At 41.0% G+C, this 20,222-nt stretch overlaps 1 long non-coding RNA gene across 1 annotated transcript in view; it reads left to right on the forward strand.

Annotated features, from left to right (window-relative positions):
* LOC309626235 overlaps positions 1-20,222 on the forward strand; it is a 1,141,377-nt gene that overhangs the window by 355,667 nt on the left and 765,488 nt on the right. The gene's annotated exons all lie outside the window — the stretch shown is intronic.

Below are 20,222 nucleotides of genomic sequence, written 5' to 3' on the forward strand. Positions count from 1 at the left end.
AGGTGTTTGAAGGAGCCAACTATTCATGTCATCTGCTGCCTGGATCCTGGACCAGTTAAAGACTAGGCACAGGAGTCCAAAAGGGCTCAAAGCACCTGCCTTATTCCAATCCAAGAAGAACAGTCTTCCTCATCTGAATTGAACTTATGACCCCATCACAAGCAGGGTGGCTAGATTCCACAGGAGTAAAATGTAGACTTTTAAGGGATGGAAAATTCTGGAGTGTGGAGACTACCTGAGGCCTGTGGATCCAAAAGAGAGCCAATGACAGCTACTCACATGCTTAGGACACCTCCCTCTATTGGAAGATGGGACTTAAAGGGAATGGAGAAGATGGGGGGGGAGAGGGCATAAATTATTCTAAGATCTGGTTCATTACTAGGAGGAGAAAATGGCTCCTCTACATCCATTTTTTTTCTTTCTCAGTGAAACCTACTTCTCTCTGTACCTTCAATCGGTTCTCACCGGCTGTCCTGGAGCTTATCTTCAGCTTATGTTGTGTTTCCCCAGACCACACAGTACTGAACACAGAGTAGGTTTCTCAGCAAATCCATGTTAAGATCTGGGTTTACATCTTGGTGAAATAGGAACAATCCAATTCAGCAGGTGATTGTCCTAGGTTGGGTCTTCCCTGAGACAAGGATCTGGGTGCCTGGAGTTTATTTGGAAATTGATTCCAGGAAACACCAGTAGAGGAAGGGGAAAGTGAGACAGGGAAGGGAGGCAGCCAGGAAAGGGGTGTTATCAAGTGCCCACTTGGGCAACTAGAGTTTATGCCCCTGGGGAACTCTACAGCCAGTGTACAAAAGATGCCTGGAGTTCTCCCAGTTGGAGTGAGGGAGCTGGGTGTTTATTTACCACATTCCATTGGTCATCCTTTGAGGCTGCTTTTCTAGCACTGCATGTAGCATGCACATGATACACAATTTGTGCTTTTTGGAGAAAACTCATCTAGCAGATAGGTGTGAGCCTCTCACCAGCTGTCGGTGGTTTGTCTCTGTGTTTTTTGTTGCCTTTGTCACAAGAGGCTGTCTAAGCTCCACTCTTGGCTGGAATGTACTGCGGCAGCCTCCAACAGTTCAATCACTTGTTGTGCTGACAACGCTCCCTCCAAGAACTGTCAACCTCTGACATATAAGAGGAAATGACAGCCTTGTACAAAGCTCCATAACCAACTCCCTAACTGGATGAGGTCTCATAGAAACTGTCAAGACAGAATGGCAGGTACTACAGTCTTTCAGAAGCTCTACAAAATGACTGCTGCTGCTGAATTGCTGCCTTCATTTCAGACATTGACTAGTTGAGAGTGAATTGGCTTCTGACAAGTTTCTTCCTCACTGAGTTTGGGATGGATCCTGCCTGCTTTCTACTTGACCATTCAAAGTGTTGGCATGGGCACCTGGACTGCCCCTTGGAGCTGGTGCCTGGAACCCACCTGCTAGGATGAACAGGGAAGTGAATCATGAGAAGAGTCCTAGGAAGGCTGCATGTCAAATGGATGCTTCACACGAGCTTCCTGGTTTCTATCCTGCTCCCTGCTCTTAGGCATCTCTGTTCTGCATAGACACCCTGGGCGGCCCCCTTTGCTGGTCTTAGGTATCTCCTCTGGCACCTCTTCAGTGCAAGACTCAGCACATGGTAACTTATTGTGCTGCCTCCTAGGGCTGATTCTCTGGTGAACTCGGTGGCCAGTGGGGTCTTCCTTGAGGAGCTTCCTTGGTAGCCTTGAGGGTCATACCCCTGTAGAGGTGAGGCAGTGGATTTTCAGGGGACTATTTGCAAATTCTGCTAAACTTAGAGACAAGTGTGAGATGTATTCTAGGCTACAGGCCAAGCATTTTCAAGAACAGAACCTTCCATTAGTTTTCCTATTTCTTAATGCAAGTGAAATAGTTTTGGAGATTCAAATTTCAGTCTACATAATTCAGGTGTGCAAAATTAGAACTTTTTTTCTCTTTAACTGAACTTAACACTTGTTGTGGGTTGAATTTTGTCCTTCCAAAAAGATATGTTGGAGTTCTAATCCCCCAGTACCTCAGAATATGACCTTATTTGAAGACAGGGTCTTTACAGAGGGAATCAAGTTGAAATGAGGTCATTAGGATGAGTCCTAATCCAATATGATCCATGTCTTTACCTCAAGGGGAAAATTGGACACTGACATGCACTCAGGGAAAACACCACATGCCGAAGAAGGCAGAGATCAAAGTGGTGCTTCTAAAGCTAAGGAACGCTAAAGATTGCCAGGAAACCAGCAGAAGCTAGGGCAGAGGCATGGAACAGTTTCTCTATTGGCCTTCAGAAGGAAGCAACCATGTTGATACCTTGATCCTGGACTTCTTGCCTCCAGAATTAAGAGAACTGTGAGAGAGTACATTTCTGCCGTTTGAGCTGCCCAGTTTGTTGTGCTTTGTTATGGCAGACCTAGCAAACCAATACAACACTCAGATCTTTTTCAATGGTGGTGACAAACTTGATCTTCCCAATTCAAAGCAAATTTGGGAGTCTTCAGGTGAATTCAGTCTCTTTTGAATAAATACTCAAGCAATTCGTATTTTCCTCTTCTTCTCTTCTTTCCTTCCTTTCTCACCAGGCTGCGGCCCTACAAGGAGGTATCTGTCCTCTGGATTCTGCTGACATGCCTCTGTTTTTCTTTGTTACATTGGCTCTAAATGCTCCGTGTCTGTTACTTATGTATCCACTCTGCATGCCACCCCTGTATCAGGTCACTGGATCCAACCAGTTTATTCAACTTCAACACCCTCGTCTTAACTGTGAGGTTTAGTCAGGGCCACCAGCTCATTCTCAGCCTCATCTGCACCTGTCTTGAGCAAAGTACGGACAGGATGGGCTCAGCCGGGGGCAGGGGAACCTTTCAGATGTTGTCCTGAACCTGTCTCTGGGGCCATAGGCTACCAGGACAGGAAATGGTGGTCCCAGGACATACCTCTGCCATCCCAGACCTATCCTACCACCACTTTGCCTCTCCTCTGGCCACCCATGTGTCAAGGGACCTTCTGTGAGGCTGAGATGTGTGATCTCTGTGGTATCATTGCAGTAATAACTGGAAACATTCTGAAATCCCATCAGTGGGAGAAGGATTAAATAAGTGAAGAGTATTCATATTGTGGAATACTGTGCAGCTGTTAAAAAGTGTGAGGGATCTCCCTTTATCCTGACATGGAAAGATCTCCAAGACATATTATGTTCTAGAACAATACTATGGTATGGCTCCATTTTTGTGAAAACAAATCTATATACATGAATATGGATGCAAAGGCATAGAAAATCCTGGATGGACACATATCTAAGTGTTAAGAGCATTACCCAGAGGAGACATATGAATTGGGAGAGGGGGGCAGAGGATGAAAGCGGATGTTCACTTTTTCCTCAGAGTCTTTTTGTCTGATATGAAATATTAACAGAACTGTATTAATGAATTATGAAATTTTGACAAGTTAAAAAATAAGCCAAACCTCTCCAAAATACCATAAACTGTACTGAGAATGGCCTGCCTGTCCTTTTCTCAATAATTAACCTGTTCACTCTTTCTTCAGTCTGAAAAGGCTCAGGCATACTTGTTGGCTTAACTGAACCTCTCTTTCACTCAGATGTTGTTAGCACAAAACTTTAATGAATAAATGAAGGACCAGAGAATACAACTCCAAGTTGCCCTCTAGACCACAGCCTGTGTTGTCACAGAGGCCTTTGGCAATCCAAAAGGAATAAAGTTGAATCAAGTAACAAGGGGAAATCAATATCTTATTCACGTTAAACCTGCCCTTATGCTCTCCATTATGTGACTTGCCACACAGAGAATCGATCTGTTTCTCTTCATGTGGAACACAGGGGCTCTAAAATTTTCATTTATATATATTAATTTTTAAGAAGAGAACTTCAATTAATGGCGCTATTTCCTTTCCCTGTAAAACTGGTGGATTAATAGCAGAAGTAAAAACAGAGCTCCTCGTGTTTGACTCAGCTCCAGTCCTGCATACTAAGTAAACATTCTCAGAGGAATGGTTCTTGGGTCAGGACAAGGATAATAATGGTCATTAATAACCATCACTCATTACATGGTTCATCTTCTCCTGAGCTCTTCTAAGCTACTGTTTATAAATGCTCTTTAATGTGCCAAGTGCCCTCGTGCCCCCGAGGCAGACACACACTTGGAGGGAGGGTAATTGCTGCTGTCATGATGAACCCTGGCCTGTGCACACGGCATTCCCAGATCACTTCTCCCGCCTCTGGGGCAGAGGGTTAATGGTCACTGTCCAAGACCGCTTGGGACAGGGAGTGGTGGAATCTAATTACTGGCTCTTGTGGGTGGACCCATGTGTGTGTCTTGATGAACAGGATGAGCTGAAGTAATCTCCAAATCTGCATGCTAACTACCTTCTGGAAGTTATTGTTATTTTGAAGGCCCTAAGGAAATTATATCTTTATTGTGAGTCTAAACGGTCCTCTATTAACTCTCGCTGTTGCCTTACCTGATTCTTATTGCTCTGAAACCTTGATCCAGCTGCAACTAAATTACCTCCTCATTTTGTCCAAGAGAACCTAGATTATTTCTGTCTGTGGAACCACTGTCCCCAGTGTAGATCCCTGTCCTCATTTGCACCCTGCCTCCCCTCCTCATCAGCCCCCTCCCCGACTGGTAGATCCTATGTGGGAACAAGTACATAATTCTCTCTTTCCAAACAAATTGGATGAGATTTTGTTTTCTGCTTTTTGAAGATGTGACTGGACACCTTAAACTAAAGGTTCTTGCACCTTTATTTTCTCCTTTTTGAGTAGGCGACTGAGTCGTCAGAAGTCAGAAAGAATAAGCAGGGTTCATGGTGAAACTTATAATTATGGTTGGAACTTGAAACAGTATTTGCAAGCTATTGTTAATATGATTTTTTTTCTGGTTTGTATATGTGTGTTGCAGTAATATATATTTCCATTTATTTTGCCAGTGGGTAAATTCTATATTCCCTTGAACCCCTGGAAAACATTTCTCTGTTAACACACAGGTGACTATTCTGCACACATACACATCCCCTTGCCATGAATCTTTTTTTTTTTTTTCACATCTTTATTGGAGTATAATTGCTTTACAATGTTGTGTTAGTTGCTGCTGGATAACAAAGTGAATCACCTATATGTATACATATATCCCCATATCTCCTCCCTCTTGCGTCTCCCTCCCACCCTCCCTATCCCACCCCTTTAGGTGGACACAAAGCACCAAGCTGATCTCCCTGTGCTATGCAGCTGCTTCCCACTAGCTATCTATTTTACATTTGGTAGTGTATATATGTCCATGCCACCCTCTCACTTCGTCCCAGCTTACCCTTCCCCCTCCCTGTGTCCTCAAGTCCATTCTCTACGTCTGCATCTTTATTCCTCTCCTGCCCCTACGTTCTTCAGAACCTTTTTTTAAATCTTAGATCCCATATGTATGTGTTAGCATACGGTATTTGTTTTTTTCTTCCTGACTTACTTCACTCTGTATGACAGTCTCTAGGTGCATTCATCTGTCGATGGACACTTAGGTTGCTTCCATGTCCTGGCTATTGTAAATAGAGTTGCAGTGCACATTGTGGTACATGACTCCTTTTGAATTATGGTTTTCTCCGGGTATATGCCCAGTAGTGGGATTGCTGGGTCGTATGGTAGTTCTATTTTTAGTTTTTTAAGGAAACCTCATACCATTTTCTATAGTGGCTGTATCAATTTACATTCCCACCAACAGTGCAAGAGGGTTCCCTTTTCTCCACACCCTCTCCAGCATTTATTGTTTGTAGATTTTTGATGATGGCCATTCTGACCGGTGTGAGGTGATACCTCATTGTAGTTTTGATTTGCATTTCTCTAATGATTAGTGATGTTGAGCATCCTTTCATGTGTTTGTTGGCAGTCTGTATATCTTCTTTAGAGAAATGGCTATTTAGGTCTTCTGCCCATTTTTGGATTGGGTTGTTTGTTTTTTTGATATTGAGCTGCATGAGGTACTTGTATATTTTGGAGATTAATCCTTCGTCAGTTGCTTCGTTTGCAAATATTTTCTCCCATTCTGAGGGTTGTCTTTTCGTCTTGCTTATTGTTCCCTTTGCTGTGCAAAAGCTTTTAAGTTTCATTAGGTACCATTTGTTTATTTTTGTTTTTATTTCCATTTCTCTAGGAGGTGGGTCAAAAAGGATCTTGTTGTGATTTATGTCATAGAGTGTTCTGCCTATGTTTTCCTCTAAGAGTTTTATAGTGTCTGGCCTTACATTTAGGTCTTTAATCCATTTTGAGCTTATTTTTGTGTATGGTGTTAGGGAGTACTCTAATTTCATTCTTTCACGTGTAGCTGTCCAGTTTTCCCAGCACCACTTACTGAAGAGACTGTCTTTTCTCCATTGTGTATTCTTGCCTCCTTTATCAAAGATAAGGTGACCATATGTGCGTGGGTTTATCTCTGGGCTTTCTATACTGTTCCATTGATCTATATTTCTGTTTTTGTGCCACTACCATACTGTCTTGATTACTGTAGCTTTGTAGTATAGTCTGAAGTCAGGGAGCCTCATTCCTCCAGCTCCGTTTTTCTTTCCAAAGATTGCTTTGGCTATTCGGGGTCTTTTGTGGTTCCATACAAATTGTGAAGTTTTTTGTTCTAGTTCTGTGAAAAATGCCATGGTAGTTTGATAGGGATTGCATTGAATCTGTAGATTGCTTTGGATCGTATAGTCATTTTCACAATGTTGATTCTTCCAATCTAAGAACATGGTATATCTCTCCATCTGTTTGTATCATCTTTAACTTATTTCATCAGTGTCTTACAGTTTTCTGCATACAGGTCTTTTGTCTCCTTAGGTAGGTTTATTTCTAGGTATTTTATTCTTTTTTTTGCAATGATAAATGGGAGTGTTTCCTTAATTTCTCTTTCAGATTTTTCATCATTAATGTATAGGAATGCAAGAGATTTCTGTGCATTAATTTTGTATCCTGCTACTTTGCCAAATTCACTGATTAGCTCTTGTAGTTTTCTGGTAGCATCTTTAGGATTCTCTATGTATAGTATCATGTCATCTGCAAACAGTGACAGTTTTACTTCTTCTTTTCTGATTTAGATTCCTTTTATTTCTTTTTCTTCTCTGATTGCTGTGGCTAAAACTTCCAAAACTATGTTGAATAATAGTGGTGAGAGTGGGCAACCTTGTCTTTTTCCTGATCTTAGTGGAAATGGTTTCAGTTTTTCACCATTAAGGACAATGTTGGCTGTGGGTTTGTCATATATGGCCTTTATTATGTTGAGGAAAGTTCCCTCTATGCCTACTTTCTGCAGGGCTTTTATCATACATGGGTGTTGAATTTTGTTGAAAGCTTTCTCTACATCTATTGAGATGATCATATGGTTTTTCTCCTTCAATTTGTTAATATGATGTATCACGTTGATTGATTTCCATATATTGAAGAATCCTTGCATTCCTGGAATAAACCCCACTTGATCATGGTGTATGATCCTTTTAATGTGCTGTTGGATTCTGTTTGCTAGTATTTTGTTGAGGATTTTTGCATCTATGTTCATCAGTGATATTGGCCTGTAGTTTTCCTTTTTTGTGACATCTTTGTCTGGTTTTGGTATCAGGGTGATGGTGGCCTTGTAGAATGAGTTTGGGAATGTTCCTCCTTCTGCTATATTTTGGAAGAGTTTGAGAGGGATAGGAGTTAGCTCGTCTCTAAATGTTTGATAGAATTCACCTGTGAAGCCATCTGGTCCTGGGCCTTTGTTTGTTGGAAGATTTTTAATCACAGTTTCAATCTCAGTACTTGTGATTGGTCTGTTTATATTTTCTATTTCTCCCTGGTTCAGCCTTGGAAGGTTGTGCTTTTCTAAGAATTTGTCCATTTCTTCCAGGTTGTCCATTTTATTGGCATAGAGTTGCTTGTAGTAATCCCTTATGATTCTTTGTATTTCTGCAGAGTCAGTTATTACTTCTCCTTTTTCATTTCTAATTCTATTGATTTGAGTCTTCTCTGTTTTTTTCTTGATGAGTATAGCTAATGGTTTATCAATTTTGTTTATCTTCTCAAAGAACCAGCTTTTAGTTTTATTGATCTTTGTTATCATTTCCTTCATTTCTTGTTCATTTATTTCTGATCTGATCTTTATTATTTCTTTCCTTTTGGTAACTTTGGGTTTTTTATGTTCTTCTTTCTCTAATTGCTTTAGGTGTAAGGTTAGGTTGTTTATTTGAGATGTTTCTTGTTTCCTGAGGTAGGATTGTATTGCTAAAAACTTCTCTCTTAGAACTGCTTTTGCTGCATCCATATGTTTTGGGTCATTGTATTTTCATTGTCATTTGTTTCTAGGTATTTTTTGATTTCCTCTTTGATTTTTTCAGTGGTCTCTTGGTTATTTAGTCATGTATTTTTAGCCTCCATGTGTTTGTATTTTTTACAGATTTTTTCCTGTAATTGATATCTAGCCTCATAGCGTTATGGTCAGAAAAGATCCTTGATACGATTTCAATTTTCTTAGATTTACCAAGGCTTGATTTGTGACCCAAGACATAATCTATCCTGGAGAGTGTTCCATGAACACCTGAGAAGAAAGTGTGTTCTGTTGGTTTTGGATGGAATGTCCTATAAATATCAATTAAGTCCATTTTGTTTAATGTATCATTTAAAGCTTGTGTTTCCTTATTTATTTTCATTTTGGATGATCTGTCCATTGGTGAAAGTGGGGTGTTAAAGTCCCCTACTGTTATTGTGTTACTGTTGATTTCCCCTTTTATGGCTGTTAACGTTTGCCTTATGTATTGAGGTGCTCCTATGTTGGGTGCATAAATATTTACAATTGTTGTATCTTCTTCTTGGATCATTATGTAGTGTCCTTCTTTGTCTCTTGTAATTGTCTTTATTTTAAAGTCTATTTTGTCTGACATGTGCTACAACAGCTTTCTTTGGATTTCCATTTGCATGGAACATCTTTTTCCATCCCCTCACTTTAAGTCTGTATGTGTCTCTAGGTCTGAAGTGGGTCTCTTGTAGACAGCATATATACCAGTCTTGTTTTTGTATCCATTCAGCCAATCTATGTGTTTTGGTTGGAGCATTTAATCCATTTACATTTAAGGTAGTTATTGACATGTATGTTCCTATTACCATTTTGTTAATTGTTTTGGGTTTGTTACTGTAGGTCTTTTCCTTCTCTTGTGTTTCCTGCCTAGAGAAGTTCCTTTAGCATTTGTTGTAAAGCTGGTTTGGTGGTGCTGAATTCTTTTAGTTTTTGCCTGTCTGTAAAGGTTTTAATTTCTCTGTCGAATCTGAATGAGATCCTTGCTGGGTAGAGTAATCTTGGTTGTAGGTTTTTCCCTTTCATCACTTTAAATATGTCCTGCCCCTCCCTTCTGGCTTGCAGAGTTTCTGCTGAAAGATCAGCTGTTAACCTTATGGGGATTCCCTGTTATGTTATTTGTTGCTTTTCTGTTGCTGCTTTTAATATTTTTTCTTTGTATTTAATTTTTGATAGTTTGATTAATATGTGTCTTGGCATGTTTCTCCTTGGATTTATCCTGTATGGGATTCTCTGCACTTCCTGGACTTGATTGACTATTTCCTTTACCATATTAAGGAAGTTTTCAACTATAATCTCTTCAAATATTTTCTCAGACCCTTTCTCTTTCTCTTCTTCTTCTGGGACCCATATAATTCGAATGTTAATGTATTCAATGTTGTCCCAGAGGTCTCTGAGACTGTCCTCAGTTCTTTTCATTCTTTTTTCTTTATCCTGCTCTGTGGTAGTTATTTCCACTATTTTATCTTCCAGGTTACTTATCCGTTCTTCTGCCTCAGTTATCCTGCTATTGATTCCTTCTAGAGAATTTTTAATTTCATTTATCGTGTTGCTCATCATTGTTTGTTTGCTCTTTCGTTCTTCTAAGTCCTTGTTAAACATTTCTTTTATTTCCTCCATTCTAGGTCCAAGATTTTGGATCATCTTTACTATCATTACTCTGAATTCTTTTTCATGTAGACTGCCTATTTCTTCTACATTTGTTTGGTCTGGTGGGTTTTTACCTTGCTCCTTCATCTGCTGTGTATTTCTCTGTCTTCTCATTTCACTTAACTTACTGTGTTTGGGGTCTCCTTTTCTCAGGGTGCAGGTTCGTAGTTCCCGTTGTTTTTGGTGTCTGCCCCCAGTGGGTAAGGTTGGTTCAGTGGGTTGTGTAGGCTTCCTGGTGGAGGGGACTGCTGCCTGTGTTCTGGTGGATGAGGCTGGATCTTTTCTTTCTGGTGGGCAGGAACACATCCAGTGGTGTGTTTTGGGGTGTCTGTGACCTTATTATGATTTTAGGCAGCCTCTCTGCTAATGGGTGGGGTTGTGTTCCTGTCTTGCTAGTTGTTTGGCATGGGGTGTCCAGCCCTGTAGCTTGCTGGTTGTTGAGTGGAGCTGTGTCTTAGCGTTGAGATGGAGATCTCTGGGAGAGCTTTTGACGTTTGATATTACGTGGGGCCAGCATGAATCTTTTGGGAAGACATTTTTGTTTTTCTATAAAGGCAGGAGCTAAAGCATAAAATTGTGTCACCTGAGAAGTGATTAGGGAATATTTCTTCTTAAACCACATGAATGCCCAGCCAGATCAGCTTCCTAAAGTGAAGTGAGAGCTGCTCAAGCTGTGCCTGGGAATATTAATAAAAGGCAGAGATGCCTCTGCCCACAGCTTGTCATTTCAGTGTCCCCCAGCCCTGTAGGCAGCAAAGACTGGAAGCATCGGAGAGCCTTAAACCTCCGATTTAGGAGGTTGAAGCCTGCCATCTAGTGGCTACTCCGTAGAATTAACCAATATTTTGTTAAGTTTAAGCATGGCAACGGTTGGCATATACCAGAGGTGTTACTAGCATGTACTCACAAGTGCCATCTGAATTTGGGCTGTGGTTATTCTGTAATAATACCAAGAACTCTAAACCTTGAAAACGACTAGCAGCGCATCTTTGTCTTTAGGAAGCAGACGAGAAGGTGGATTCTGGAGAGGGAGGTATACTGTGCTGTCAGGTTCCTCCCCTAGAATCTGTAATGCTGAAAAGCGGGACCATCTGGAATGCCAGTGACTGCAGCCACCTCCGGTTCTAGACAAATGGGTACTTTCTTAAAGCGCCCTTCTGATGAGCAGACAAACTTCAGGCTTGTTAGCTAAAGTGTCGTTTGTGGGTGCACCTGGAAAGATCATAGCAGGTGATGCAGTAGAGCACCCAATTCACGAGGTTGATCTGTGTATTGGGTGCTCAACACATGAAAAGTCATGATGCCTGCTGGCGGCTGGGGGATTTCCCTTCAACCTGGACAATGGGGATGAAAAAAAAATGAGAGCATCTTTAATCGTTTCCTGTGGCTTATGATTTTAAGGGTTAGAGAACACCTGAAAGGGTTTGCTTTAAAAAAAAAAAAAAAACCTATTGGTTGGATTTCAGTGATTTTTATCACAACCTGCTCCTGCTTTCTGCAGGTTGTAGGAGCTGGAAAATGATAGGGGAAGATTGTTGCTATGATATATGCAATCTATCAGAAAGTCAGAGCATGGAAAAACAATGGGGAAAATGGGCTTACTGAGATCCCAAGTTCACATAAGAAGTAAGAGCAAGGTTGAAGAGATGAGTAACTTATACATGAGCTGCATAATTCTTTTCAGTTTTCCCATCTGTGAGTTGGAAATGAAGGAATGATCAAATTTGCCAACTGATTGTCTTCCCATGATGTTAAGGTGGTGGGACAACCTCTAAGGGTGTTAGAGTAGCAGTTAAATATATACTCTATTTAAAGCGGTGCGCTGAGAGATTACATATCAGGGCTTTTCCTTTTTTTTTTTTAAATAGTGCCACCTGATTCAAGTTGGGAACAGAAAATCACCTTGAAGTAAATGTTCCTTGTTCTACAAAGGATGCTTGAGTAGGTTCCCTTGGTTATGTAAATGTCAGACAAGTAGGCCTCCGGTCCCAGGAGAAGGGAGTAACAAGACATCCAGTGCTTTGAATGGTTTAGAAAAGTTTGCCTCACATCTGGTGGGAGGAATGGTTGGCGCAGAACAGCAGCAGGAGGGCTGTGTGCTACGTGCAGTTGTGTGGTCAAGTCAGATGAAAATTAATTAAATACTCTTTGGATTTAGTTGCCCACTCCCTGTTTTCAAAACGCTCGTCTTACCTTGACTTTTGTGCCCAGACTCTCCTGCTTCTTTCCCCTGCTTCACTGGCTGCTTTTTTCCTTCCCTCCTTTGTAAGATCATGCTCCTCCACCATCTGCTGGTCTTCCTCAAGGGCTTGGTCCTGCTAAAGCATTTTCAAAAAGGTAAAATCAAGTCTCACATAAATGGGAAAGGAACACATCAAAGATTTTATGTAGCCCATTAATGAATGAAGAAACCAGGAAGGTGTTAAAATCAGGTTCAGGGAGAATTTGAAAAACAGACATATATACTCAGGAATGCTGAAATGAATTTGCTAATAGGTGCAAAATGGTTAATATAGAACAGTAAAACGTAATTCTCGGGGGCATCTTTTCTACAGGGTAAAAATCAATTGTATCTCTATTGGGACAACATTTATCCACCATGCTATGGAGAACAATCATTTGCATTACTTTCAGTTTTCTACAAATTAACCTCTATCCCTAGAAAGTTGTAAAATAGCCTGGCCAATAGGAAGACAATCAAAGGTGCACAGCTCTACAGAATCAGACAATCCCCAGAGGGTCCACTGGACAATGCCCAGAGCTCAGTAGTCTCTGTGGCCCATTATTGAGGTTTTGATGATTTCCCCCAACATTCCTGAGCTCTCTAATCATTCTGCGTTCTTTCTGGGCAATCTCACCTAAGCCCTAGCTTCAGTCGCCTCCAACAACAGCTGACTTTCAAGTTTATATCTTTGGTCTAGTACCCTCAGGTCCAAACCCGTGCATCCGTATGCTTACCTGACAACTCCCCTTAGATGTTTTTGAGAAGGTAACTTCCCAAAGTCATTCAGCTTGTTAGAAGAAGAGCTGAGGTTTGAACTTGGGACTATTCGATCTCAGAACTGGAGCTAGAAGCCTGCAACATTAACAGGCGGTGGTTTTGTAGTGCCCAAAGGTAAGGGGCTGGAACCTAGGCAGTCGACCCCTTCTCCTTCTGTCCTATGGTGGTGGTGCTTCAGGGTGGCGGGGGCCCCTCCCAGGGCCTGAGAGTGGGCTCTTGTCTAACACTCAGAAATGAATGGTCCAAGGAGACACAAGTACTGACAAAGCAAAAGACCTTATTGTAAAAGGGCGCTGGAGGGGAGAGCAGAGGGGTGAGGGAACCCCAGAGAATTGCTCTGCCTCCTGGCTCGCAGTCTCGGGTTTTATGGTGGTGGGGTTAGCCTTCCGGGTTGTCTCTGGTCCATCGTCTTGCTCGTGCCCATATTTGGTCTCGCCAGGGCCCTTCTTGGTGGCATGCGCAACTCTCAGTCAGGATAGTTTCCAGCGCGAGCGTTTCTGGGAGGTTGGCAGGACATATCATGGGCTGGCGTCTCCTCCTTCCTTTTGGCCCCCCCCCAAATTCTTCTGGTTGGTTTTGGCGGCAGCTGTCAGTCCCTTGTTCCTTATTGGGACCTCCTACTGTGAGGTAACTCATGCAAGCGGCTATTCTCGTGCCTGGCCAAGGTGGGCAGTTTCCGTCAACAGTTTCCTACCAGTGAGGGGTGTCCTCTGAGGAGGAGAAAGCTGGAGACGTGGACCTCGCTGATTCTCTGGCTGAGCTTCAGATAAGAGACCGTACTGCTGGCTGTCCCTGGTGAGCGTTGCCACTCCCTGGTGAAGAGGCAGGAGCAGGCGATACCTTTTTTCTGTGGCTCAGTTTTCAGAGGCTGGTGTTCTGGTGTGGCGCCCTTGACCTCGCTACCTGTTACTTTTTCTCGCGTGAGAAACAGGCCTCCAGCCTGGGCGGAGGGTAGGAATACAGCGCGTGCGCGTGCGCGTGCGCGGTGGGGCTCCCGTGGATGTTTCCCAGGTATTCTGAGGGTGTTCCGCATCTTCTACCCTCACCCCGCTGACCTTGGTTTCTGCTGCCCTCTCCCTTTAACTCTTCCCTGCTTCAGTGTCCACACTTCCCTTCAGGAAGAATGAAGTCTCAAGCCCCATCGAGCCCTAACTGGTCTCACAAGGTTAGTAGCAAATTTTGACCCGAGTAGGTGCTCATTTCTTCCTGTGTGGTCTTTTTCTTCTCTTTCTGCCTTCCCAGCCCCAAACCCAGAGACTGTTCAATCAGTGGCTGATCAGATGAAAACAACTGACACAGAGGTGAGGGTAGCCAGTAGCCATGGCCCTCATTCAATACCTGTGGAAAAAGTGAATTTCTGCCTGGTAGAAAGTACGTGGGAGCTATTCTTAAGCCTGCTTTCAGACACATCTAACTACTTGCTGGCTCTTCATTCTTTTCTCTGCCAGGGAGTCGTCATGTACACAGTCCCTCCCTTATTGGCAAAGACCACCTCAGTGGGGATTTTATTTACTTTATCAGGAAGGCGAGCGGAGGATGGGTCAGGTTGCCTGGCCTTGGTGTTGACACAGAAACCAGGGAAAATGCATTGTGCTAAACTTGGTGTTCCCTAAATTGTAAACATTCTTAACACAGCATTCTGGAAAATAAGTTCTAGTGAAAAGAGAACTGTAAACTGGGGAACTGAGGGACTGAACTGGAAGGGACGCTCATTTTCCCCAGTTGCTCAAGTTATGGACGAACCATGTCACAGGTCACAGAAACGGGCTCTGCCACAGTCTCATCGAGGTACCCGTGTGGTCGGCAGCATCGTGAACCGACCACAAGTCCCAGCACAGGTCCATGGAGGGCAGTGGGGCGGGGGTGGGAGGGCCAGCCTTGTCCACGTAACTCCTCTTCCCAGACCTTGGGCCTGCCCAGGGCTGTGCCCCCTCCCACTTTGCTGGGGTGACTCCTAGCTGGGGCTGGCTCTCAGGCCCCAAGGACACTCTCAGCCTGCTCTTTCTGAGAACATTCCTAGTCTTATGAGATAAAGGCTTTTCTGCAGCCAGAGAATCCTACACACACCTCCTTTGAACTCCTGCCACTCTGAAAAGCCAAAAACATCTGCCCACAGCACATCGTTTTGGAAGTCTCTTTTCCCTTTCTTTTCCATCAGAACTGTCTGAAACCACTTTCTACCTTAGATGAAATTGCTATCTGGTGCAGTACTTCAAGTGTGAATGCCTTAGAAGCCACCTTTAATTCTTTTGAGTTAAAAAAAAGAATACTCTTTTTTTAGGGTCTTTCTCTAGGAATGAGGTGATTTCCTCCCTTACCAACTGTTTCCCTACCTTTTCAGCAGGCTCACCTTCTTTTGGTTATACTTGGTGAAAAGGAGGCTTTTTAAAAATATTATTAAATTGAGGTATAATTCATATATAATTCATGCTTTTAAAGTTGTACCATTTAGTGGTTTTTAGTATATTTCAAAGTTGTGCAACCATCACTGCAATCTAATTCCAGAACATTTTCATCATTCTAAAAAGAAACTTCACACCCATCAGCGGCCTCTCTTCATTATTCCCTCCCCCCAGCTCCTGGCAACCACATTCTACTTTCTGTTTCTATGGGTTTGCCTATTCTGGACATTTCATATAAATGGAATCACACAATTTGTGGCCTTTAGTGTCTGGCTTCTTTAATATTTTTAAGGTTCATCCATATTGTAACATGTGTCAGTATTTTATTCTTTCTCATTGATGAATAATATTCCATTGTTTGGATATACCACATTTTGCTTATCCACCCATTAGCTGATGGGCATTTGAGTTGTTTCTGCTTTTTGGCCAAAAGCAATAATGCTGTGAACATTCGTGTACACATTTTTGTGTGGATGTATGTTTTCAGTTCTCTCAGATATCTATCCAGGAGTGAAATTCCAAGATCATATTGTACTTTGTGTTTAACTTTTTGAGGAACTGTCATACTGTTTTCCAAAGGGGCTGCATAATTTTTATATTCCCACCACCAATATGAGAGTTTCAACTTCTCTACATCTTCCCTAGCACTTGTTCATCTTTTTGATTATAGCTATCCTACTAGATGAGAATTATATCATCATGGTTTTGATTTTCATTCCCCTAATGACTGATGATATTGGGCATCTTTTCATGTGCGTGTTGGTCATCTGTATATCTTCTTTGGAGAAATAGCAAAATGATTTGACCATTTTTCAATTGGATTGGACTTTTGTTGCTGAGTTATGAGATCTTTATTCTCTATACAAGTCCCTTGTCAGATACCTGATTTGCAAAATTTTTCTCCCATTCTGTGGGCTTGTCTTTCACTTTCTTGATACTATCATTTGAAACATGAAAGTTTTAAATTTTCATGAAATCCAGTTTATCTATTTTCCTTTTGTTGCTTGTTCTTTTGGTGTCATGTCTAAGAAACCATTGCCTTACCCCAAATCACGAATATTTATGCGTATGTTTTCTTCAAAGAGCTTTATAGTTTGGGCTATTAAATTTAGGTCTTTATACCATTTTGATTTAACTTTTGTGTATGGTGTGAGATAAGATCCAAATTCATTCTGTTGCATGTCCTAGTACCATTTGTTGAAAAGATTATTCTTCTCCACTGAATTCTCTCCCCTTATTGAAAATCAATTGACCATAGGCATATGAGATTATTTCTGGTCTCTTAACTCTATTCTCTTGCTCTATATGTCTGTCCTTATGTCAGTAGCACACTGTCTCGATTACTGAAGCTTTGTAGTAAGTTTTGAAATCAGGAATTACTAGTCCCCTCCAACTTTGTTGTTTTTTAAAATTGTTTTGGCTATTGTGGGTCCCTGTCATTTCTATGTGAATTTTAGGATCAGCTTGTCAAGTTCTGTGAACAAGGCAGGCATTTCTATAGAGATTGCATTGAATCTGTAGATCAATTTGGGAGAAATTGTCATCTTAATAATAATGTCTTCCCATCCATACACATAGGATGTCTTTCCATTTAAGTCTTTAATTTTTTTCCGTGATGATGTGCTTGGGTTCAAATCCCAGCTCTGCTACTTAATAAATGTGTGACCTTGGGCAAATTACTAAACCTTTGCTATAATTCTACCTCACATGAAGTTCTCTTATTCATACCTAAATTTTTTTATCTGTAAAATGAAGATAATAATAACATCTTCCTCACAGGATTGTTATGAGGATTAAATGAGTTAATATATGTTAAGCTCTCAACACAGTTCTTGGCATGTAACTAAGAAAGTGTTAAAACAAACAACAGTTGCAAGAACAATAATACCCTGATGTGTATGAGGTCTTCTCTGCCAGATTGTGAGTTTCTAGGTAGGGAGAGACTGTATCTTATGGAATTTTGCATCTAGTATCAGTGCCTAGCACATAACAAAGACCTTCATCAAATGTCTATTCTTGATGGAATGAATGAAATTTTTACATCCACTCAGAGAGTGATTCCTTATTAGGCTACAGATCAAAAGTAGACATTATCAAGCGCCTTTGTGAGCATCCTTGGGGGAAGTGTTCTCAAAGCTGCCAGGGAGTGTGTGGATGAAATGTTACAGAGATTTAAATTTCAGAAGTTAAAGAAGATGCTGTAATTTAGAAAGAATTGTCCAGAGAGAAGAAAAGAAAAACATTAAGCAATGTAAGAATAAAGGTCTTTATTTCAGAGGAAGGAGAGTCTGTAATAGTGAGATGAAAAAATCCCACTAAAATAGGGATTGGCAAACTTTTTCTGTAAAGGGCCAGATAGCAAATATTTTAGGCTTTTGGGCCATGCAGTCTCTGTTGTCACTACTCACCTCTGCTGTGGTAGAGTGAAGCAGGTAGAGACAACATGTAAACCAGTGGGCCTGGCTGTATTCCTATAAAGCTTTATTTACATAAATAAGAGGTGGGCTGGATTGGTCTTTGGGCTGTAGTTAGTTGACCTCTGCGCTAGAACAATGTTGGGAGTGAATAAAGGAGTATCAGTGGGACTGTGACAGCTGGAGAAGCACCTTGCACAGAATCCTTTTTGAGAGAAGAGGAGGGCCACCGCAGTATCCTGGGGAATCCTTCTGCCGTATTTGTAGCTACAGGGAGCACCTAATACGACCACTTCAGTCTTAAATGTGGTAAATATGGAGAAGAGTGGACAAAAAACATGCAATGCCATAACTTTTATTTTGATAAGAAAGGACACTTCAATTGGATTGAAACCCATTTATATTAAAAATAGAACAGATAATCCAAACTAGAGACTCCATAACTTATTTCTATTTATCTCCAGAATGGATTTTATATCTATGTTAAGGAAGAGACTTACGACCTGGGAATTCACGGAATTTTAAGAACAATGATGAAGCCAAACTTGAAAATGTCTCCAGACTGCCACTTCACATGCCCCTCCGCCCCCCGCACCCACCCCGCCCCGGCTTCCTTCTCCATGCTGTAGGGATGCTTTAACCCCTCCTCAGGCAGGATGGGACTTACTCAAGATGAGAGTGGTTCATTGGACAGCCGAGAAGTACAGCCTGTCTTGGACCACATGTCCATTCAAGAACTCATAATCTATAAACCAATCTGGAAACCATTTTCTTATTCCTGAACAAGGTTTTCTTTCTATGTGACTCCCCACTGGCAAAGAATGGAGGAAGAGAGAATGCAGTATTTTACAGAGGCAAACTATTACTTCCTCACAATTCCATTCTATAGAATGTCCCTACGGCACTGAATAAAGAAGCTGAGGATATTTTGTTTTAGCTCTAATAATCAGTTCTGGCATACTAATTTCCTAACCCAGAAGAAATATACCTTCAGCCTGTTGTATAATTATCTCAGGAATTATAAAGGTAATAAATGCATGATTGCTTTTTTTAATTAATGCATTAGAGCAGAGATGCATAATTGGTACTTTAATGATCTAGTGGCAACAAATTAGATAATAATGTGATTACAAAATGACAATTACTTTTGGCAATTAATTGGCATCACCTTTTAGCAGCCCTTTTCACTACATTGCTTGGGACTCTCATTCCAATGAGAAATAGGATTGTTCTAAGCCTGAATGGGAGCTATGGGGAAGAGTTAAGTTAATTACTTAACAAAACAAGTGGTTGATCTTTATATTCTTGATCAATGGGTCTTTGGGGTTTAATAACAGCAAGAACACACTATAACTTTTCCCCTGAATAATACCCAAATGATGTATAAACTTTTCGTAATGTAATTACTGCCCATAAATCACTTCATTTCTGAAATATGGTGGCTTCTGATGGGATGAGATTGCTTTTTTCACAATCTCATTAGTTTAAGAAGGAAAGAAAAAAAATCTTGCCTCTAATAGGGAGACAGGTGAAAATGGAAGGTGATTTCATTACATGTTACACGCAAACTGGCTGAGAAAGAAACAAAAATGTCTCATATCTTTCTGAGAAAAAAAAAAGACATAATGTTGCAAAACGCTTTTACATACACAATTAAATTTAATCCTCGTAGCTGTGTTTTGGTAGTAGTGGGTTTATAAGAATTGTTCTAGAAAAAGTCCCCAAATGTAAATGAAGTGGTTTATGTCAACCAGGTGAAATTTCTGTAGCCTTTCTATATTTGATGGGGCATTTGACCTGTGTTTAATAGATTAAAAATTTTTAATATGCAATATACCAAAAAATATTTTTACAGTGTTTTGATTAAATAGTTATAATTATTGACAGTTAAACTTATTTTGAAATTGGTTATTTCAACATTACACTATCTGTTGTTAACTCGAAGCTATATATTATGTCTCTATTGAATTTCACTACATGCCTCCTGTTCTCTCCCTAAACTGAATAATGAGATTAAGCATCTCTCAATAATGAGAGCAAGACACTGTATTGACGGATTTCTAACTGCTCAGCTCTATCTTTGATTTTTTTTTTTTTGTATACAACTCAGAGTCTCTAAAAAGTTCTTTCTGCATTTTAATATCTAGCACCAGACACTGTATTATAAGGCGACTGAGAACACTGGCAGAGTGAGAGCTGAAATTGAGGCCACCCCACAGGACCTTCAGATCTTTATTTGAAAAGGCCATTTTGCAGGGCTAGAGAGATGGTGCAAACCTGGGGACACTCATATCTGGAATTCCAGTTCCAGATACCCAGAGTCAATGCATAAAATCAGTCCTTTTTGTTTTCAAGTTCTTGGAGGCAGGGTGAATATTTACGACTCCGGAGACATACACAGCACTCATTCATTCATGTTTTTGTAT

The sequence above is a fragment of the Balaenoptera borealis genome (assembly GCF_965194805.1).
Source record: "Balaenoptera borealis genome assembly, chromosome: 3".
In the NCBI taxonomy this organism is placed as follows: domain Eukaryota; kingdom Metazoa; phylum Chordata; class Mammalia; order Artiodactyla; family Balaenopteridae; genus Balaenoptera; species Balaenoptera borealis.